Here is an 18,122-nt window from a genome sequence, read left to right on the forward strand (position 1 = left end):
AGTTATTGCCAACTTGCTGGCAGGCAGTAGTTTCAGATAATTTCCATCTAATGTTTTGGTATCATATAAAGAACAAAGGAAAGTTGCAATGAAACATAAAAGACGTTTTCATTCTCCAAGAAGAAACTGAATGCAGTTATTGAATGAGACAGTTCAGTATTATTGTATCCTGGAAAATTTCACTGAGTTGTAGCTAACAATATCTTATGCCTATAACTAAGCAGGAGTAGGAATGAGATTTATGAAGCAGAAACAATAATAAAAATTCTGACTTTAAATTGGCTGTACTTCAAAAATACATTGAGATCAGCATTGGATTCAGTTTACTCAAATAATTGCAGCCAAAGTGTATTTGAGGGCATCTTCTCTTATACAGAAGAGAAAAAAAAAATTACATAACAACAGAACTAACAAGTATAGTTCGTTGGGGGTGACAGAATGTATGATTTCTCTCCTAGCATTAAAAGTGAATACAGAGCTGTGATGTGGTGATTACATCTCACCTAAAAGGGGTAATTTATATAGCTCCAGGCATATTGTTAGAATTTGGCCTTTTATCACATTCCCCCTTTCAGTTTTTTCACTTGCAATCAAAAGGCTCATCGATTTTGGTTGGATATGGTAGGGAGACTCCAATAAATAATATGGAAAAAAGTGCTCTCTTAAAGTAAATGATCATACAGTGCAGTGCAGTGAGATGAGTGCTTAAAATGTTAAGACCATTGATTCTTCAAAGGAGCATTTCTGTAAATATTATTTGGTCACTGAAGTCAACAGGACCATTATAATGAGTAAAATTTTTGTGAGTCACAGCTCGGAGCTTGCAATCAAAATTATTTTCTCATCTAGTATTAAATAGTATTAATTAAATGCACCCACAGAGTTACTTGCAGAAATAGCAACGTTACTTAGAAGTTGAGTGTATTTACATAGGTGCATTATTTCATAAGAACATATAAATCAGCAGCCTTTGCCCAAATGAGCTTATGCTTATTAGAATGAGAGGGAATCATTTTGATGAGCAAAAGTTAAGATTTTAGGAGAAACAACAGGGAAGAATTTAGGGAGCATTTTTGTTAGGAAAGCAATATTATGCAGGATACTATGTAGGATTTTGTTTTTTCCATTAAACTCAAACTTTCAAAACCTGTACCTCAACATTTCCAAGTACTTCACTCAAATCTAAAGATTAAAGAAGACATCCTTTGACTTTATCAATACTGCTTTTAACCATTGTATGGTTGCAAATAGAGTGGTTCTTCATTTCAGGCACAGGTGGTATAGATAAGGATTATTTCATGGTTAATGTGCATGCTACACCTTTCTTTTTATCTTGCCTTGAGGTATTGCATACATAAGATCAAACTAGTTTTAGAAAACTTCCAAAAAGTTGCAGTCTTAATGGTTCCATCTATGTGAGTATAAATGACTTTATAAAGTGCTGTAGAGCCTGTAGAGTCATGCTTTTCATTCTTTTTTAAACTTCAGTATATTTTTCCCTTTTTAGCTGAAAGAAAAAATATTTCATTGTCTGGTAACTCTTTCTCCTTATGTAAGGATGAGATGGATCTCAAGTACATAAGTTCCTTCTAAGTGTGTATACAATCATAACTAAAAAATAATATTTTGTTATATGCTCAGCATAATTTATCCTTACATTGTTTTCCTACCCATACACTTGTTCCTGATGATCTGGTTAAACAAGTTATGAAGGTCATGAATAGAAACTATTTTTCTTGTGTTAGCAGAGGGATTTTTTTGCTCTGATTTATAACAGGTGACCCAGGTCCAGTTACCTCACAGAAGTGTTACAAAGTTTATGGTAGGATTGCTCAGATAGAAAGCCATACTCTACCAATTCAAGAAGCATGGAAGTGTATAAACTGAATCCAATGTATCCTGGAAAATGGTCTCAGTCAGAGATGGGATACCATTGTCAGATGGAAAACAGGTCTTATCCAGTGTAACTTTCTTTTTTTTAATCTTTCTTTGCTCAAAATATTTCTTTGCACAAAATATTAGAAATGCCAGATCATAAAATCCATACAGTGCATAACCCTGTCCTTTTATTTATTGTACAAAGTGCTATAGGCACATGACACTAATATTAATAAAATGACTCACCAGTAAATGGGCAACATAATTTTCAAATCATTCTTTAAAATCACAGTGATACAAAAACTAGAATTATATCGTTGTTGCAAAGGATGAGTGAGAAAAATAAATGCTATCCACAAAGCTATTTAGAATTATAGGGTGTTGTAATACTCTGCTTACTATGAAGGAAATAGCTTTTTAATTCATATGTACCTAGTAAGAAACTGCATAAAGTGTCTGAAGGAGTAAGAGAAGAACTTGATCTCATGCCTTCTGAAGTTTCTTGATGCATTGATTTGGGTTACATCCTGTCTGATTATATTGTATGATGATCAGACTTATGTTTATCAATTCATCCATCTAGAAAAACATTAGAATTCAAAATCAAGTATGTTTGGCTTTAAGACTGTAAAATCTTCTAGTAAAACAGCAGCTACACTAAGCCATTTACTGGAGAGAATTGTTACTAAAGAGAGAATCTATTACATTTTTATAGAGAAAAATCATAAGTCTATACTTCACACTTCTGGGAAGGCATTAACAATAAACCAGATAGGAAATCATTCAAAATAACATGAAGGAAAATAATTGTATGATCACTGGAGAACCTTGAAGAGACTGATAGTTATACTTGTAAAAATGACAATAGGAATACATCCTTTACAAATGTCTTGTAAATGGAAAGGTTTATTATCTTTGTTGCATTTTGAGCACCTCATTTTTCTGGTGATCATATGAAAATGTTCAAATGATTTTTAGCAACTCTGCTCTGAGGAAAAGTTCTTTTTTATTATAATTTTGTGTTGAGCTTGGGGAAAAGGATTGGTGATTTCCACATTCATGACAGGGACACAGGAAAGAATGGAATAATAAAAATTGGGAAATTGTGGTTTACTAAAAACATATCTCATGTTTACATCCCACTTTCTTTGTTTTTTCAGCAACCAGTGAAAGAAAGAGACATGTTTAGATACACAGCTATCATCCATTTTTTTATAAAGCTCAACAGCTGTTCAATACTACACAGCAATGTTCTTGTACTATGGGCAGGAAATAAATGCTTTCACTGGATCTGACAAATGTGTTTAGTTGATCAAAATATGAAAATATGAGACTGAATATGGACAGCAGAATTCTAACTTCTGTTCATTAAAAAATTCAGAAAATTCTTTTGTGGCATCAAAAGGGTCAAACTGTGTCTGTATGTCTCAGTCAAGATGACATATAGCTACAACAATGGAATACAGTCTTTTTATTAATTTACTTACATGAATGTGCACCAGTATGTTTCTCTTCTGTTTCTATGCAGGTTGCCCATTATTGTCAATGGGAACACCACAGAATAATATGCCTTTTGGTGTCTTTAGTACTTTTTCAGCAACAAAACCAGCATGTTCATAAAAGGAGATTGATACAGTATTCTTATTTTTTACAATTTTAAAGGAATATTCAGAAAGAAATACATATTTAAATGTCTAAATATAACTTGGGCACCTAATTATATGTGAGGGTAAGTTTCAGAATGGAAATTCTTACTTTAGGATTGGTAAGAACCTAACATTTTCCATTGGAATACATGAAATGTATTTACAGACAATAGATAAGGCTCTTAGTATCACTTTCAGGTATATAAATATCTGTAATAGCCACATTGTAAATGACAAAACGGTAGTATCCAGGGGCAAGATTTCTTCATCATAGACTAATACACTTGCCCTCATTTTAACCTCGCAACACTCTAAATTAGGACTGCTGAAGTCAATAGCTACAATGAGTTGCACTAAGGTTGATAGCATTATGCTACTGTAAAATTGGCATAATCATGAGAAGAATCTGTCTCAGTATCTCTAACTGTCAACTGTCTCTTTCAGCTCCCTCCTTCAATTGACAATGACTATGTGACACTTGGACTCCCAGGAAAAGGCATCTAGCACAGATGGCGACAAAGAAAGGAAAATAAATGCTACAGTCAGGCTTATAAATCTCTTCTGAGACAGGTAAATAAGGAGATGATATACCAGAGAAGCAATCGTAAGTCAATACTGATTTTTTTGTTTTTGATGTTAAATAGAGATAGTATAATAGCTAACTTATGAATACATTGTATGATGGAATTTCTGCTTGTGGTTTTATAAATATGTGACTGCGTTTCCACACTTTTTTGACCAGGGTACACCTCTGGAGAACTTATCTTTCAAATTGAACTGATTCTAATCTGCAAAAATAAAAATCAGAAATCATGTTCTGACAGAGAATACAAGCAAACTGGCTCTAGAAAATTACTTTTTTAAAGGTTAAAATCAGAAGTTAGACATGAGAGAATAAAAACATGATGAAGTTATAATCATTTATGTAAAATGTATTGTTTAAGAAGAGTAATTCTGAGCAGCTTACTTTGGCAAATACCATATTTCTATAAAACGGCTGATGAGTACAATCATTTCCATGTGATTTAAGGGGAACTGAAGGCTACTGTTTACATTAGATACATTATCACTTTAAAGCATTAAGGTCATAATGTTTTCTCCATCTCCTACTCACTCTAATATGTTTGATGCATTTATCCAGAGAATGGGGATATGCTGGTAGTTACTCTATTTTTGAGTTCTAAATGGATGCATAGCAAGAGTTACAGGGGGCAAGTCACTATGCTAAGTTTTTCTTGTGAAGGGTTTCATGGTGACTCTACTAACACTGGAAAAAAGTCTCAGTTCTGGTATATGGGTGAGGCTTCACTGACTTCAGCAGTCAGACAGAGTTAAACAGCTGAACGTCTGACCTTATGTATCATCAAGAGGCAAATGAGTGTTATAACCTCCTTGCTATTCTGGTTCTTTAATGGACTTTCCTGTTACTACACATTGAGAGCATTAGCAATTTTTGTTATGTATTATCATATTACAACTGAACAGTTAAGCAGGGGAGATTTGCACCATGGAAAGTATTAAGAGAAATTTTGCTTTAGTTTGACAGTAATTTCCATGATATAAAGAGAAGTATGTATGAAACTTTTGAAAAGTCTGTTCTCTGTATGCAATTAAATTATTTATATTGTGTATAATTAATATGTTCAGTGATTTTGGTAAAGAGGCTTAGCTTTTAATCCTCCTTTAAAGATAAGAGATCACAGAAGTGAAATGCAAATTTGAGGTCTTATTTTATGTTTGTACAATAATATCAAGCATTTTTCACTGTGGTTGATTATTAAAAATACAAATTATTTTTAAAAAATCCAGAAATCCCCATAGGCTAATGATTACATTATCAATGCAAGCAAATTCCTCAGCACAACGCTGAAAGAATTAGGCATAACAGCAGTTCAGCAGTGTCTGAATCTATGGTGTAGCAGATGAGAAGTTGTTTAAAATACCTTAGATTCCCACAGGTAATTTGAATAGCTAGTAAGTAGAGTAACTGAATGCTCCAAATACACTTATTTAAGGAGAAATCTTTCTAGTTTCAGATGCTATAGAGTCCCCAAACACTGCTGAACTACCAGTTTCATTACATGAGGTTGAAGAAAGGGAGAAATAGAGAACAGACAAACAGACAGATTCCAGATTCTCTAACAACCTGTGGTAGGACACTGTATGCAAAGAAGAGATGTCATGACTTTGGTCTGTGAAGTATGTGAAGCTAGTGGTCATACACTCAGATAAGGAATAAAAAAGGCCTGTGTCGGAGCAAACCCGGAAACCTGTGAGAGATGGGGTCTGATTCATGCATTTCTACTGATACATTTACTCAAGGTTTAGAGTGGCGTGAAAATTTCAAGAGGTTCAATACATGCATTTTCCTGTGAGATACATACATGTCTCTCACTGTTGTTGAAGTTCACAGTGAGCTTCATAGTGTAAATCAGTTTATGGAAGTAGGCAAGCTGCTCAGAATATTAATGAAATTTGATTTCTTACTGGTTCACATAAACAGTCTTCCACTTTCCCTTATCTTTATAAAGCAGCTATCTTCCAGCTTCCAGGGAAGGGACTGACAGACTGGTGTGCAAATGGACATCTTGCCAGTGTGAACCTTACTTGCTTAGGAAACAGTTTTTAAAATGTCCTCAGGCTTTGACTGTCTTTAAAAACAAGAATCAGACTTCTGATTCTCCATAGAAGTCTGGTGTAGACATGGAATTGCAGGAAAATCATAGGAAAAGGAACCTCTCCAATCAGGTTTCAAAAGCTATTCTCCAAAACCAAGAAGTTTTGTTTGGTTAACCCTAGGTGATCACTGGAATTTCTGTGACTCTGAAGGCTGCACATTTGAAATATTTTCTATCTTTAATGCAGGTGGCAGTCAACAACCTTATACATATATGAAGTCTCTATATGTTGAGTTAACAAGTTCTTTTTTTCTCATCTTGCAATCATTTTAGAATTAAGAAAGCTGAACAGGACACACTGTGTATATTTCATTAAATACAGATCCACAACTGCAGTCCATATTTGCCTTTTAAACTCTGTCATACACTAAAGGAAAAAAAAAATCACACAGCTTATTCTTTGTTACTGTTGCAATGATTAATATTATTATTTTTTTTTGCAAGTTTCTGTGCAAAAATGTCAGGCATATTATCACTTCAGCCGAGTTCTGAAAGGCCCTGTTGAGCCATCCTACAGGTTACATTTGTTTAATTTTACTGTTGGAATCTTCATTTAAACTTCTTTAATCTCCGTTCCATGAATCTATGATTTAGTCACTGAGCAGCTATATGCCACTAATTAAGACACAATGAGATAAAGCAAGAAATTTGATAGCTGAAGTTAATGGGAGTAACAAAGATTCACCCACGTGAAAGGATGCTTACTCAGTGTCAGTTTGCATTAAGTTGTACATTATTAATAATTCTATCTAATGAAATAAATTGCAATACTAAATGTATCGACTGAAAATAAAAACAAACAATCAAAAAAAGCCATTGCAAAAGCATGAAATTGTTGATAACTATAAATATATGAATTATTTGAATAGAGTCCACACTAATATTTTATGATCTGAAAATAATTTATACCAAAGAAGGATTTTGTCTTACATTATGTGGATGAAAACTTAATCTGATTTCTCGTTCGAGAGAACAGACCTCCCCAAAGAGCTTGAATGAGAAACAAATACAAGCATCTCTCCACATTTTGGCAATATTTGTCTGAGGAGGGTTGAAACTCATTTAATTTCATTTGAAAAGATTTTACATCCCCTGTGTTTACTTTGAAGTTGAGACTCAATACAAAGGAAGCCGCAGCACTGGAAACATTTATTAATCAGATAAAACCAGTGCTTTTTATTAGGTCTTTTTGCTCATGCTAGTTGAAATTATTTTTCAGGATCTAGCAACTGTCATAACTTTCTACAGAGAAAATCTGTCATTCACTAAAAAGACTTGTTTAATGCAAAGATGCATCAGGCTGGTTTTGGAGAGTGTCCCAACCATTTCATTTTCATTCATTGTTTCAGTCTTTAAAAAGAAAAAATAATAAAAAAATCTATGATGGATCTCTGAAAATCTATCATGAAATTGAAGCTTTTTCAATTATTTTGAAAATCAGAGAGAAAGATTATAAATTCAGTCTTGTAAACACTGTTACTGTTGGTATACAGCATGTCGTGTTTTATACACAATAAGATATCTTGTCGCAGCAAATGATATTTTATTTCACTTACTCATGTGCTGTGAATAACTCTACTTCTCTCATGAATGCACAGAGTTCAGTAACTGCATTTTTCTGTTATTTCTGCCTTGTGCAGACCCCAAGACATGATTTGTCTGATGCCCTCTCTGTACCCCACAATTTCAGTTAGGCTTCCAGATTCATGGTTCATTCCAAGTGCAAGAAAACAAGTATATGTTACTCAAGATGATAGCGACTTCTGTCTACTCTAGTATCATGTCAAAAATTTTATCTTCCTTAGGATGCCAGAAGAATGCCAGTCATTATGAGATCTGTCTTATTTCTACTGCTTTAGACCAACTGACTAAAGAAACAAATCTTGCCAAGTTAAAGGTAGTTCTGGAGTATAAAATAACAGTAATTAAAAACTGTTCAAACCCCCAAATTAACAATAATCAATGTACGTTGTTCATTTTAACATAAATTTCACTAAAATCTCCAAACTAAGAACCATATTAAAATTTATGGATTCGTGCAAATTGCACAAACTGTGCTCGGTAGTAAGTTTTATAAATATGTTCCACATTGTTTTGCCAATACACCGTCCTTTAAAATCATCCTATTGATTTCCCCCACTTTATTGCATCAAATCTTCAGCACTACTTAATATCCAAAATATCCAAAAAATTCAGTTGTATTTTAGAAACACACCATGTTCTGTGTACTTTTGATGTGAGGAATAGGAGTCCTAGGAGTCCTCACAGAATTGAAGTGCTGAGAGATACTATCTTGTCAGACATCATCTCATCCATCTCCCTGGGATGAGGTATAAGTACACTCATGCTATTTGTCTAAGGTTTATTTTAAAAGCTGTAGTCTAATAGATTTGATAAAGTACCTTGATAACCTCTTTCAGTGGTTCACTCATCATCTGATGGAGGTTTTTTTCTGTATATAAAACATAAACCATTTTTGCTGAAAATGAGGAGAAATTAGTAAGTGCTTGACACAGTCTCTAAATATTGCTTATCCTATCATCAAAGTCATTAATGAAATGTTGACTGGTGTGAGGACATGGACAGGCTTCTTTAGGGACCACTACTGGAAATCCCAGTTCAACAAGGAACCAGTTGTAGCTACTAATAGGATTTTTTTTTTCTTTAGTCATACATTTACAAGATAGTGTTACCATATAAAAACATTTCCCTCCAGTTGTTTAAAAACATTACTGATGTTTTCCCGTAAATCAAAGGTTGGTTTTTTTTGTTGTTGTTGGTTGGTTGCTTGCTTTTTTTTTTTTTTTTATTAAACAAGTTTTACCAGATGTACGGATAAGAGCTCATCTGGGAATTTATAGAAAATTTGCACAACATTTTAGGATATGGCTTTTTGAAAATACATTCTCCCGAAATCAGCATTATTACACAAAGCTGCATTACTGTATACAAGGGACATTGATAAAATAGGACAATCATTGTGTTAGTTTTTATTTTTTCATTCTTGCACTAGTAGTGCATTTCCTTGTAACATGCATTAATATACGGGGCTTTCAACAAAACAAATCGGAGTGGAATTTTTATGAGTTTTATGGGATTGCTGAAGACTTTTTTCTCATTTATGAAATTACATATTGCAATCTATTAAAATTATCATCAGATTAGTACAAAACAATTCACTACCAGAATGTTAAATCAAAGTCTGAGTGAACACATGACAACTGTATATGTGAAGTTTCCAGCAAGAAGTTTATCAAATTCAGTATCTGTTTTCTTATATATATGAGGACTCTGAGCCTGGATTTCACTGGACTTGATTTGAATGACTTCCCAGGCAGTAGGAGCAAGGCCTTGATGTGTTAGAACAGACAGTTGAATCTCACAGAGTATTGTTTCATGTGCTTAAGAACTACTGTGAGATTTAAACTTCCTTCGTTCCCAATTTGAATTTCTGTGAAACATTTTGTGGTTCTGACAGGACATATGCCCTTCCCATAGCATTTTGATCACTTATAAGTATTTCAGCAAAGATGCCTTCACAGTATCTGGTAGCATAATAAAGATCACAAATAATGGTTGATATTTCTTGATTTCTTGAAACGTGTAATATGTCTTTCTTGGTATTCCCTCTTTTTTTTTTTTTTTTTTTTTTTTTTTCCCTTTGGCTATCTATCTTAAAAGGCAGGTAGTACAGTATTCACCAGCTTCTGTATCTGTTGTTATACGCACACTTATTTATGTGTTTGCCTTCTATTCAGGCTCAAGGACATTTTCTCACTGCATTCAAATGCCTTTCTGGTGGCTGATTACTTTGACATTTTCCTATTCCATTTTTGGCAGGGTTTCAGTGTATGTTTTTGCAAGGATAAGTGAAGTTTCAATGAAGTTAAATGGAAAGAAATACAAGTTAATGAATTGTTCAGCTTTGGCTTTGCGGTCATCCAGTTAAGTATTAAGATGCAAATGTTGTCAGGAATATTACAGAATGGCTGAATTAAAATGATGCAAACAACTCTAGCGGTTTTTCAGGTGCCGCACTGAATTATTTTTATCTTCTTTTTCTAATTTTCCAGCAGTTTTGCATTCCCTGTACGGTAACCTACATCAAAAATACAAGACACAAACAAGATATAGAAATGAGTTTGAAGAATCTATTACAATAAATTCTCTTGCCAGGTTTAAATGATCTGTTAGATTCAGTTCTATTGTTGAGTTATAATATTTACCTGTGATTTTTCTTTGGTTGAATTAAAGAAGATTTATTACAGCCAATATGTTCCCTAATTCAACAGTCTAACAGCTCTCAAGTTTTTCTTGATTGTCTGGTGTGTGCCTACAACTTATTTGCATTTTTTATAACTATTGTGTACAAACCCAAACAAATCATACTAATCCATGGTGTTTATAGACCAGAAAGTTTTCACATTTATTATTTGTCTTCTCTTCGGTGATTAATTTCATTTGTTTGTGGTTATGTGGATGTAGATAGATTGTTATTTCAAATGTATATTTTAGTTTCCCTGTAATACAGAGATGCACAGAAGTATAGTTCTATAAGTTTGGGCCAGGAACTGGCAGGGCTCATTGAGAGGGCTTTAAACTAGGTAGGAAGGGGGATGGGGCTGAGGCTAGGATTGTTGGGGCTGTGCCAGGGGGAACAATGGCAAGGCCGGAGGATAAGGCAATGGCCCAGCTGAAGTGCATCTACACCAATGCACGCAGCATGGGTAACAAACAGGAGGAGCTGGAAGCCATCGTGCGGCAGGCAGGCTACGACTTGGTTGCCATCACGGAGACGTGGTGGGACCAGTCTCATGACTGGAGTGCTACAATGCCTGGCTATAAGCTCTATAGAAGGGACAGGCAGCATAGAAGGGGTGGTGGTGTGGCTCTCTATATTAGAGAGTCTTTCGAGGTTGTAGAACTCGAGGTTGGGAATGACAAGGTCGAGTCCCTTTGGGTTAGGATCGGCAGGGACAACAAGGCTAGTGTCCTGGTCGGGGTCTGCTATAGACCGCCGAACCAGGATGAGGAGACGGATGAGGAATTCTACAGGCAGCTGACAGAGGTTGCAAAATCATCAGCTCTTGTACTCGTGGGGGACTTCAACTTCCCTGACATATCCTGGAAGCACAACACAGCCCTGAGAAAGCAGTCTAGGAGGTTTCTGGAGAGCGTGGAAGATAGCTTCCTGACGCAGCTGGTTAGTGAACCTACCAGGGGTGGTGCCCCGCTAGACCTTCTCTTCACAAACAGAGAAGGACTGGTGGAGGACGTGATCGTCGGGAGCTGTCTTGGGCAGAGTGACCACGCAATGGTGGAGTTCACTATTCTTGGCGAGGCCAGGAAGGGGACCAGTAAAACCGCTGTATTGGACTTTCGGAGGGCTGACTTTGAGCTGCTCAGGACACTGGTTGGTGGAGTCCCTTGGGAGGTGGTTCTGAAGGGCAGAGGGGTCCAGGAAGACTGGGCGCTCTTCAAGAGGGAAGTCTTAATGGCGCAGGAACGGTCTGTCCCCACGTGCCCAAAGACGAGCTGGCAGGGAAGAAGACCGGCCTGGCTCAACAGAGAATTGTGGCTTGATCTTAGGAGGAAAAAGAGGGTTTATAAGCTTTGGAAAAGTGGGCAGGCCACTAAGGAGGACTTTAAAGAAGTAGCGAGGCTGTGCAGGGACAAAATTAGGAAGGCCAAAGCTCATCTGGAGCTCAATCTGGCTACTGCCGTTAAAGATAACAAAAAACGTTTCTATAAATACATCAACACAAAAAGGAGGACTAAGGAGAATCTCCATCCTATACTGGATGCGGGGGGAAACTTAGTTACAAGAGATGAGGAAAAGGCGGAGGTGCTCAATGCCTTCTTTGCCTCAGTCTTTAGCGGCAATACCGGATGTTCTCTGGATACTCAGTACCCTGAGCTGGTGGAAGGGGATGGGGAGCAGGATGTGGCCCTCATTATCCATGAAGAACTGGTTGGTGACCTGCTACGGCACTTAGATGTGCACAAGTCGATGGGGCCGGATGGGATCCACCCAAGGGTACTGAGGGAACTGGCAGAGGAGCTGGCCAAGCCACTATCCATCATTTATCAACAGTCCTGGCTATCAGGGGAGGTTCCAATCGACTGGCGGCTAGCAAACGTGACGCCCATCTACAAGAAGGGCCGGAGGGCAGACCCGGGAAACTACAGGCCTGTCAGTTTGACCTCAGTGCCAGGAAAGCTCATGGAGCAGATCCTCCTGAGAGTCATCATGCAGCACTTGCAGGGGAAGCAGGCGATCAGGCCCAGTCAGCATGGCTTTATGAAAGGCAGGTCATGCCTGACGAACCTGATCTCCTTCTATGACAGAGTGACGCGCTGGGTGGATGAGGGAAAGGCTGTGGATGTGGTCTACCTTGACTTCAGCAAGGCTTTTGACACCGTCTCTCACAGCATTCTCCTCAAGAAACTGTCTGCTCTTGGCTTGGACTGGCGCACGCTTCGCTGGATTAGAAACTGGCTGGATAGCCGGGCCCAAAGAGTCGTGGTGAATGGAGCCAAGTCCAGTTGGAGGCCAGTCACTAGTGGCGTCCCCCAGGGCTCAGTGCTGGGGCCGGTCCTCTTTAATATCTTCATCGATGATCTGGACGAGGGCATCGAGTGCACCCTCAGTAAGTTCGCAGATGACACCAAGTTAGGTGCGTGTGTCGATCTGCTTGAGGGTAGGAAAGCTCTGCAGGAGGATCTGGATAGGCTGCACCGATGGGCTGAGGTCAACTGCATGAAGTTCAACAAGGCCAAGTGCCGGGTCCTGCACCTGGGGCGCAATAACCCCAAGCAGAGCTACAGGCTGGGAGAGGAATGGTTGGAAAGCTGCCAGGCAGAGAAGGACCTGCGAGTGATGGTGGATAGTCGGCTGAATATGAGCCAGCAGTGTGCTCAGGTGGCCAAGAAGGCCAACGGCATCCTGGCTTGTATCAGGAACAGTGTGACCAGCAGGGCTAGGGAGGTGATCGTCCCCCTGTACTCAGCTCTGGTGAGGCCGCACCTCGAGTCCTGTGTTCAGTTTTGGGCCCCTCGCTACAAGAAGGACATCGAGGTGCTTGAGCGGGTGCAGAGAAGGGCGACGAAGCTGGTGAGGGGCCTGGAGAACAAGTCCTACGAGGAGCGGCTGAGGGAGCTGGGCTTGTTCAGCCTGGAGAAGAGGAGGCTCAGGGGTGACCTTATCGCTCTTTTTAGGTACCTCAAGGGAGGCTGTAGCGAGGTGGGGGTTGGCCTGTTCTCCCACGTGCCTGGTGACAGGACGAGGGGGAATGGGCTTAAGTTGCGCCAGGGGAGTTTTAGGTTAGATGTTAGGAAGAACTTCTTCACTGAAAGGGTTGTGAGGCACTGGAACAGGCTGCCCAGGGAAGTGGTGGAGTCACCATCCCTGGAAGTCTTCAAAAGACGTTTAGATGTAGAGCTTAGGGATATGGTTTAGTGGCTGTTAGCGTTAGGTTGGAGGTTGGACTCGATGACCTTGAGGTCTCTTCCAACCTAGAAAATTCTGTGATTCTGTGAAGGTGCTGATATGGTTTTAATCCATAGAGTATATGAGCTACTTCTAAACACATTCAGTGAGATACACATAGTTTCAGGCTTATAGTTTCTCTTTCCTTATCACTGCTCAGTCCAAAAGCCATTGCCATTAGATATGTTTCAGATTGCTTCTCCTCTTGATTCATGATTTTCTGTAGTATTGTTTATTTCATCAGGGTTAAACAAAATTCATTATAGCTTTAAGATTTTTGTGATGGCTGTTTTCTAGCTGGATTTATTATTATTATTTTTTAATTTATGAATATTCTCTACTTTTGATGAAAAATTGTCAAACTTATAACTATCCACTAACTCAAGATTTATCTAGAAAAGATGATAAAGAGAATAGCAATTCCATTTTTTATTCACTCATGAAAACTCAGTTTCTGTATTTCCAAATTTCAGAATCTGGAAAATGTAGACTAGCCATTTTTTATTTCGGCTTTTGCTTTTGGTAAAAATATTTTGGTTTTGTATTTTGTGGTGTTTTTACTCTGCATAATCTATTTCTCTCTCTTAATTGACTTTGCAGATTCTTTTCGGGGGGTTTTCTTCAGGCGTGCTAAAATTTGGAACATCCAAATTATGAATCTCATTTTAGGCAAGCAGATCATGGTCTCTTTCCTTTCTGAAGCATGAGTGACAAACAGTCAGCAGGCTGGATCAAGTACTAAAACTATATCACATATCATCTATACGTGGACAAACTCTATGGGTTTTCAAGCACTTCTGAAGGGGATATGGAAATCATTACATTCAGAAAATACTATTTATTGCTGTTACTTTCGTTCTGGATATATGTTTTAATAGCAATTCTTTTGATTGCTATTTATTTTGAATAGCAACTTTTTGATTGCTTAATTCTGTAGGGGAAAGGACTGTTTACATTTATTTCCCCAACACAAAGATGGGAAAATGCTAATGTGCTTTGCTGGTTTTAATCATAGCTACCACAGTTTCATGGTTGTGCACATTGACTAAAACTACTGATTGCATAAATGAAGGAAAATGGAAACTACTTTCAACAGAAATTAAATCCAGAATATGTGCAACGAGAAGGGATTGATAGAAATAAGTATTGAAAGTTCACAATAAATACAGTAACAACAACAACAAAAAGTAATATCCTGTTTTTTAAAGTAATTGAAGAGGGCGGTTTCCATGAAAACAGTTTTGTTTTAATCAAGCATGTGCATAGCTAGGTAGCTCTCAATTCATGTGAGAGAAGTAGCACATTATAGCATAGAAAGGGCTGGACAGGAAAGACAGGAAAATAGTTATTTGCTTAGAATGGCTGGCAATGGCGATGTTTGGTATTGATAATGATTTTAGCAGCACTTCAGTGCAGGTTATCTCAACGGTGACAGCCAAATAAACATGTTGAGGTGGGACTTGTTCAGCCTACTTTAGAGTGTTCTTTTAGAGCTCCAGTAGAAGTAGTAGTATCAGATTATAATGCAAGGTTTTATCCATCAGTTTAATACTAAATATACTTGGATCTAATATATAAACTGCATTTCTGTGTACACAAAACAATATCAAAAATTTGTACTTAGTGACTATATTTAGGAACTTCACTGGTACATACAGCTTTGTTCTTTCCTCTCTTTCCATTCCATTTCTAATGCCTATATGGTTTGCTTCTGTCTCACAGAACAAGAGATTATTCTGCAGTGAAGCTCCTGAATTTGATCTGTGATAGCTGCCTACAAATGCCAGCATTGTTTTTTACATTATTGTTGCAATTATTGGCATGTTCTTTGAAAATAAATATGTTTTTATTTTCAAGTGTGAGCTATTTTATGAAGCTATTCTAGCATAAGCAAGATTTCTTGCTTTAAAAGAAAAAAAATGTGGAGAAAATGCTTGAACAGTGAGTAGATAAAGAAAGTGAAAATATGGAACCATGCAAGAACTTAAAATTAAGACAAATTAACCCAAAGTGAGTCACTATCAAAGACTGCATAAAAGAATGACATTAATTTTCACTTTTGTAAAAAGTTCTCCTTTCTTTTCTTTTCTTTTTTTTTTTTTTTTTTTAAGTGTAGACTCATTTATCAAAATATGAAGAACCCTGTCTTATGTTTATATTTTTATATTAAGAGTGTTCTTACCTTTGTTAATATAAAGACTGAAATGAACTAAGAAGCTCTAGGGATGAGGTGTTTTGAGGATATATAGGGATTTTTCAGCCCTAAAGTTCTGATTTGCCCGGAATGCTATAGAAAGTCATAACCCAAAGGCAACCCATTGCCTTCATGTCACAACAACCACAATTGTTCTTCAGTGTAGCTAATCAGTACCAAGGTTATTTGTTTGTTTGTTTGTTTGTTTGTTTTTTAAAAAAGCACTTTTTTTTCCCCCCTGCTGCATCCTATGGCTGTTCTAAAAGAGTTTTTATATGAGACTGGTCACTACGGAAATGCTCTATGCTATATGGAGAACCTGAAAGAGTGAAAGAGCACAATTTCAGGGGCAAGAGGAAGTAACTTGATGGCAACTTGATGCAGCAGTAATTGTAAATATTTGAAAGTTAGGTTGTGATATGATAGCTGACCTACACATTGCTGTAGTAAGACTAATGTTGGAAAAAGCTACAAAAGTAAGATCATTTGGATACAAGATTCATTGGAAAAAATACCTTATATTCATCCACGTCATACGGAAAGAGGAAATATTCATTAGGGATTTGAAAAATGCATAATGTTTGCCTCATAACAGAAATCACTATGTTGCATCCATTTTCACTTCCTTGCACTTTCCAGTATACCCTGCCAGGACAGCTCAAAATATTGTAAATAGGCAGCCTAGGCAGCCTCCACACCTGAGTACCTGCTAAACACCCCTGAGTACAACTGCAGTGGGTACCAGAGCTACTACAGAAGATAAAGCTTGATTCCATACAAAGTCCCCTGTTAGTATTATAATGAATTCACCTAAATGTAATAAGGTCACCATGATGGTCAAATCATTCAGACAACAATTCTCCAGCCAACTGTTTGAAGTCCATCTTCAAACACCTCAAAAGAGTCATGAATTTCCTTCAGCCTGTGATGATTTCTTTCAGGATGAATGAAACTGAACATACATACAACCAACGGCTATTTTGGCTGCTCTGCTAGCACAGTTTGTAACCACAGTTTCTAACCATAGAAATCATCACTGAAAGAAGCTTGGACCATGTTATCCTATGTAGAGCTTGTAACCATAATTCTTCCCAAGGCTGGCCCTGGGGTGACAGTGTCAAACTGCAATCACTACTAAGACTATTCATCTCTTTAGCAACAAATCCTAAGCCAGACCTAGTGGCTTGTCTCAGATAGATATATGCGTAAGAAAGTCTTGACAATTAGCAAGCTTTGAGTGCCACATACCAAAGAAAAGCCAGATTTAGCCAGGACATATTTGTATCTCTCAAATCACTTCCTATTACTCCTCATGAGTCAGAATTGCCTTCAAGGTAATTTAACTCACTGTCTTGTCTTCCCTGTTGATAAAAAAATAATCTCTTCCTCTGAGACACCTAATGGATGATCCCCTGAAATACATGCCTAAATAATTATCTGTCTAGGAGACTCTTTTATATGGTGAGTCATCATTCACTGTCACTATAAAGGGCTTGTTCTAATTTTGAGACCCTCATTAGAATTAAAATATCAAACGATGTATAAGCTTCTGACAACCAGTCCACTAGAATTGCAGCAGTAATTCTGTAGAGCAAGAAGAAAACAAAAACAAATGTTCTGAAGCTACAAGTCTAGAATAACTGAAATTTTCATCATAGAGCAAAGTCAGAATTCAAGACACTGAATATTTTTGTTCAACAATTTTAGAGAAATTTTCTCATACCAATAGTATTGGAAGCAGAGCAGAAATATATGGAGAAAAACATAGATGTAAAATATTGCACTTCAGTGCAAACTTCAACAGTAACTCCAGGGAAGGAGCAGAATGTAAGTTACTGTATACAAAGGGAATAATTTATATTTTTTATCCTTGTGGAAGAATAGGTAGGCTTGGGATTACAGGAGCTCTTACAGGATACTCTATTGGTTCCTATGAAGACTAGGATGGGAAAAAAAAAAAAAAAAAGAAAAAAATATAACAAGCATGTTGAGTGATTTCAAGTTTCCACAGACAGCCAAAGTCATCTGGTCATACTCTTTCTTCTAATGGTCCTTGTATTGGATTTCTTTTAGAAGGAAAAGGAGAAAAAAAATAGAAAAATATCCCTTTCAACAAGCAAAAAACAGAGCCCAGTATGAGTTTAGATGCAGAAGTCAAAGAAGGGGGGAAGAAGGAGAGAAAAAATATTTAAAAAAAAAAAAAAGGGATTGGAACCTCCATAAAAGCAAACTGCTAT

The sequence above is a fragment of the Netta rufina genome, assembly GCF_964035555.1.
Source record: "Netta rufina genome assembly, chromosome: 12".
In the NCBI taxonomy this organism is placed as follows: Eukaryota; Metazoa; Chordata; class Aves; order Anseriformes; family Anatidae; genus Netta; species Netta rufina.